Raw genomic sequence first — 6,799 nt, forward strand, 5'->3', positions numbered from 1 at the left:
ATTAAAATTCGAAAATTTTTTCTAAAGCCTCCAGGGGACTTCGTTTTCGCACGAAAAAATTTTATGTGCCCTTATTGCATCCGGACCCACAATTTAGCTATTTTGTTAATATTTTGTTTTCATGATTTTTTTTTAACTTAAAATTGAACTGTTCCATGTTTGGTTGAATATTTATCTTCTTTAGTTGAAAATTCAACGGTTTGATTCAAAATTTCTGTGTTTTATAAAAACGTTGTCTTTTACAGTAGAAAATGAATCTTCTTAATTCACCTTATTGGTTAAAAATACATATATTTGTTTTTAAATAAACTTTTTGGTAGAAAATAATTCTGCTTGGTTTCAAATGCATTTCTTTGGCTTGAAAATTAGTTTTATTTATTTCAAAATTAATTTTTGTTTACTGAAAATTTAAATATTCTATGTTTGGTTGTAAAATTCTATGTTTTGTTGAAACTTTGTGTTCTGTAATATGATATTAATATTCTTAGTGATTAATTCACCTTTTCGGTTAAAAATTTAACTATAAGGTTAAAAATTCGACAGAAAATTAAAATATAAGGTTTAAAATTCATGTATTTTGTTGAGGATGATTCTTTTTGGTAAAAAAGTATTCTTTCAGGTTGCAAATTTATTTTATTGGTCGAAAACTAGTTTTTTTTAAATTAAAAATCAATTTTTAGGTAAAAAATTTAACTAAATTTTTTGTAAAAATTTCTTTTTTTCAGTCAATTGCATTATTTTTAAAAAAATATTCTTGTTTTGTTGAAAAATAATTTTTTGGTTGAAATTCGATTTCTTTGGTTTCAAATCAGTTTTTTTTTCAAATTGTGAAAAACTTTTTTACCAGAACTGTAACTATTACGTTTTTTCGTCTACTTTTTTTTATAGATATTTATTCTTTTCAGTTGAAAACTCATCTGTTTGGTTGAAAATTTAACTATTTCATTCAAAATTTATTTTATTTTGTTAAAAGCATATTTCTCGAACTTAAATTTTGTTTAAAATTTGTCTTTTGTTGTGGAAGCTTTATCTTTTAGATTGAAAATTCAATTCTTTGGTTACAAATTTATTTTCTTGATTGAAGATGTATCATTTTAGTTATAAGTTCATTTTCTTGGTTAAACATTTTTCCATTGTGTTCTTAATTTGTTTTGTAGAAAATTTATTTTGTTACTACAAATTTAGCTATTCTATTGTTGCTATAAAATTGATCTTTTTATTTAAAAATTTACTTTGTTAAAAAATCGTCTGCTTTAGTCGAAATCTGGGAAAACATAGGAAATCGCATGGGAGTGATCTCTTAGATACTAAAGTAAAAGTATGGTATATGAGACGATCCCACACTTCTTGTCTATTTGAATTATGCATAGTTGATGCATAGCTTAAATATAGCTTAAGTGTAACAATATTTAGTCGAAGTACAGAAAGAATATTGCTAAAGTATATCTTAGAAGTATATCTCAAGCATAGCTGAAGTATAGTTGATGTATATCTGTAAAGTATATCTCCAGTATGGCATAAGTATAAATAAAGTATGTCTACTGTATAGAGAATCGTTATAGCTCAATTATGTTGATAGAATATGACGATAACATGAAATAAGTACGCAAACTTTGTATTCTTGATGATGACATTGAAGATCTGAAATACATTAAAATAGAGATCCAGAAACACGATTTTCACATCATAAAAAAGTATTCTTTGCAACTTCTAAATTTATCAAAACTTAAGAAATTCTTTATATTATTAAAAATACAACATTATGTTTTTTATCTAAATAATCATTTTTACGGTCGGTAGCACTTAGCTTTAACCTTAAAAAAGATAAGAGTTTATCGTCAAAATGAGACCTTGTCAGCTCTCTTCCCTGTTTAAAAACCTACTTAAAATACACCAAACTCTCTCTATTAGTCACCTCGTTTGCGGCCTGTTTACGTTTACTGTTTGCGTTTCGATACCCCCGAAATCAGTCTAAGGCTATTTGAAGGCAACCGCTGACAGTTGACTAAAAGCGAGAATTTGGTGTACTTTTAAACATCAATTATAATTATGTTATCAGAAGTAATGCTAATATATAGCTAATTGTGGAGTGAAATGTTGATGTTCTACTGGATTCACCTGATCTTGACAATTCTGAATGAAGTTTATAAAAACGCCTTTTTTTCTTATAGGGAATACGTGTTAAACTTAATTGTACCTGAGCTACCTTCAAATGGCTAAAAAAACTGGATTTATTTTGGTGTGCATTCGAATAAATTTCCAGGTATCCGAATAAATTTTCCGCAGAAAATTGCAATTATTTAGCAAAATTTGTCAAATATATTTTCCTTGAATAAGCATCAACTTGAATAAATATGCAATTGAACCACCATAGACCTAGTAGAATATTAATAATTTGATTAGTTAAGATATTTCCAAATTAAGTTGTGGAAAGGAACTAATTGCTTGATTCATATAAATAAATTTACTTACGACCGTATATTCTAATTAAAAAATGTTGTTAAAACGAGAAAACGCGGGAACTAGTACAGAATTTTCTTCCATCATATATTTTCTTTCTATTCTACAGAAAATTGCAATAATTTTTGAGCAACCTTAGCCAACATTATTTGCCTTGAATGAGCTTCAGCTTGAATGCGTATGAAATTGAGTCCCTAAAGAATTTCAATTTAATTGTATATAGCTTTTTGTCCTTATGCAAAATATACTTTGAGTTCTCTCTGAATCAAAATGGGTAAAATGTAATTAATTAACAGTTAAATTTTTCTGATTCGAATAGCGAAAAGTGAGCCACCAAAGATTAATAAAAAAATTATCGTAAATTTGTAACCATTTTTTTCTAATGAAATTTTGGTAGAAACACCACCATACTTTTCTGTAATATACTTATATCCAGTTTAACAACATAATATTTTTGGGAAAAGATCAAAGCATTATTTCATGATAAAAAAAGTTGTTAAAAAATTATTGCCTCTAATTTGTATGTGATTCAATGAAAATCGGGGCAGCTTAGTTTTTAGCAAATAAAAAAATGCATCAAAAATATGAAAAATAAGTATTAGTAATTATTGGATCCAGTACTTTTTTTAAGAAAAAATATTAAACTTCTAATTACGAAATTATAATAATTTTTAGTCTCTTCTCTTAGGAGTTAATTGTTAAATTATTATAGTTGCGTTATTACACTATATAACATATATTTAAGAAATGAAAATCGGTTAAGGCAATTTATAAAAATTCGAATTTTCTTATTTTTCAAAGTTTGTTTTATAACTTTCGTAATTTTTTTCAAGTTGGCTCCTTGGGGTCAATTAATCTTATAATTTTCAGAACTGGTCCCAAGGCAAATGAATCCAAAATAAGTGGAACAGTCCACCTATGCTTACCTGGCGACGGACTTTGAGGCCAGACATAAAAAATTCCAAAATTCAAATCAAATTTTGAAAATTTTATCAATTTTGTGGATTTTCATTAAAGTTAGCACGAGGGCGATCTTACGGGCGACTGCATAAACTTGGGGTCGAATATAAAATTGCAAAAAGTCACTACGAGAGAATTCTTTGAATAACAAACCACGAATTAGTGGTGAAATTTCCAACATTTCACTATAATTTAAACAATGTTGTGAAACTTCTTGATTTCGACGAAAGTGTCAAATTGGTAGTAGTCGATTCTTAGAATACAAATTTAGGGTGAAAATTCATCAATTCCAAAATTTGATTTACAATTGGGAAAATGTTATCAAATTATTAGATTTCCATTCAAATAAAAAAGGAGAGTATTTTCGAGTCTCAAAACACGAATTTTGTTTCAAATAAAGAATTCCGAAAGAGCAACCTAAGTTAAAAAATTACTATTTATTTGATAGATTTGCAATTTCCCATGAAAGTCAATAGCAGATTGGATTCTATCAATTTAATATAATTTAAAATTTTTTAGGTCAATGCTCTGTTTTCTGTGAGTTAATAAACCCTCTCATGCTCGAGTTTCATAAAAATCCACTAATTTTTTTAATTGGGGTTTGTTTTAAAACATTTTATATTTGGACCCCAAATTCTGTATTTAAAAATTTTTAAATCTATTCATGGAAATCAACTAATTTAATGAAAGTTTCAAAATTTGAGTCAATTTTGAAATTGTTGAATTCTGTCCTAAAATTTGCGTTCGGTATACCCTGATGAGTACTCCCTAACCTTACTGCGCATTAGGGCGTATAAAAAAAAGTTGTTTGCGCGAAGTTCTAATAGCAATAACAACTTTCTTTTCGGAGTCAAAACACACCCCTAAAAATGCATTAAAATATGCCTTCTGTCTCCGCATCGTAGATATATCTAAAAACCACAAAAAAACAAAGCACCTCTTTAAATTTGAAAAGGAAATTTTTTTTGTTGGTTCAAATCATCAATAATAATAGTTCAAAGCAAGTATATTAATATAATAAATTGCTGTTCGATTTTGACATTCAAAACGCCAAGAACCAAGCTTAGACATATGATAAAAAAACCGTGTTGACTCATTAGTGATTTTTTTTGGCGTCATATACTTTTGGTTGTGTTGAAATGTCTGATTTTTCACCAAATAATCGTCATTTGCGGGAAGTGTTGATGCGCGAATATTCGGCGAAGCCGACGACGTACACGGGAAAAAATTCTTGAGGCGAACGAGTGAATCTAGAATATATTACACTCAAGGAAAGTGTACGCTTGGATTAGGTAAAACGTTTAGTTAGAAGAGTTAAACATTTAGTTACTTTATGTAAATTGTTCTCATAAATCAGTAATTTGGACAAAATTGCTAAGTTCGAAAGTTTTTTATTTTGGACAGATTATGTATAATTGTATTATCTTCAGATTAGAAATAAAATTTAGTTGTTACAGAAATATATTAACTTACAGTAGCCAATCTTTTGCCTGGTCGCGAAAAGGAATTTCCCTGAAATCCGTGTAATGCATTTGCGGGTCAAGTTTGTTGTTTTTATCGCATTTCTTGATATTTCAATATAGTTATCGCCTACAAACGAAACAAATGTAAATTATTATTACTGCATCATAAATTCCATTTAATATTAACATTCGCGCACATTTTGAGCGGTAAAAAGCGTTTAATTGTCCTAAGTGAATCTCAACTATCATTGCTCCCGATTAGACCGTCGCCATTTTATTTCGCTGCTCCCATAATGCACCGGCGCTCTTCCGATAATTGCTTCAGACACCTATTCTGAATATTCCTATTATAGCTATACTTATTCGCTGTTTGCCTATACGATATCCCTGGTATATAGAAAATGGTCAAGGATATTCATTTTCGCTGATCCAGGGATCTTTCTAAATTCCTTCGTTCGTTTTCAGCTAAATGTTTAGCTATAATAAGGAATAATATCCCTGTCACAGCTCAATTTTTTTACCGTGTAGAAGCATGACCGAACAGTCCCCATGATTCTTCTCTTTGGGTTGCTGTAGTGAATTCATTTTTCATCAACCGTCACGATGGGATGAAGAAAACCGTTCCTTTTTTTCCACTGAAGCAGTTTTTCATAGGCGAAAAAACGACTTTCAAATGGCACAAAATGGCACAAATCATAAGGAACTCAAGTTCCTTGTTTTTTAATCATTCCCAACGCATGCAATCGCTTGGAAATGGCTTGGCGGCAAGCTATTCTTGCGTTTGGTACGGATCCTCATTGAGCAATGTTTCTCTGAAGGGATGGAACCAGTCACGGCACGTTGTTTAACTTAGAGCAAACTTCCCGCAAATAACGATTATTTGGCACAAAATCAAACATTTTCACACAACCAAAAGTATATGACGATACGGCCATTTTTTCTACTATTTGATAACGAAATACCTGATATACGTTAGGAAGAATGTATTTCGAATATGTTACACTAATAATATATGAAGAATGTGGATATTAAAATAATTTTTATTGATTTTGTATTACAAGAAAATATCTAAAAGTGATTTATTGCTCATTATTTCGCCACAAAATTAATGTTCGGTATCTAAATAAGGTAAAAATGTTTTCGAAGGTACCTAGATCTACATTTTTACATTGAAGAGGTAATTTAAATAATTTTTATTCGGCCAGAATAACGTAGAAGATTTAAAAAAACCCCAGAATTCAATTTTTTCGCTCTTTTCTTAAAGGTATATTAATTATCAACCAAGTGACCATCATACGAGTATTATATATTTTTTATAATATATGCTGGAAAAAATCGAATAACGGAACAGTCGTAACATGTATTGGCTTGTTATAATGTCATTAAATTGTCAAAGTATCACAAATAACCTACTTTTATTTTTCTTTCTGACATTATTTTTAATTTATTCCTCTTATTTCCTCTTTTCTTCCATCGAAGTAGAAAGCCTTTATTTCTGAAGCTAAAGAAAGCTGCTCTTTCTGAAGTTGATGACGAGTTTTTGTTCTTTCCCAATAGAGTTTACTCTTGTCAAAAACTAAACTTTTTACTTCCGGAATGTACTTACTCACGTCGTGTAATTTTTGCTTAAGTCAGTAAAGCAGTAGACCTGTATCCGATGCCGTATTTGTTACAGACTTTTTTAAATGTTGGACAGTTTAATCTTGTCTGATCTGTAAATTTATTCCAATAGGGGATTCATACAGGGTCAACATCTTTTTTGGTAGGCTGGTAATCGCCTTGTACTTTGTCATCCATAATCGAGCCACAGTAAGAACTTTTACAGTCTGTCAAGTTAAAGCGTGGGTGGCTTTACTCGCAGTCGGTAAGGTGTATCGACATGATTTTGGTGTCAAAATATTAAGAAGAGCTCCCTC

The sequence above is a fragment of the Belonocnema kinseyi genome, chromosome 10, assembly GCF_010883055.1.
Source record: "Belonocnema kinseyi isolate 2016_QV_RU_SX_M_011 chromosome 10, B_treatae_v1, whole genome shotgun sequence".
Taxonomy (NCBI): domain Eukaryota; kingdom Metazoa; phylum Arthropoda; class Insecta; order Hymenoptera; family Cynipidae; genus Belonocnema; species Belonocnema kinseyi.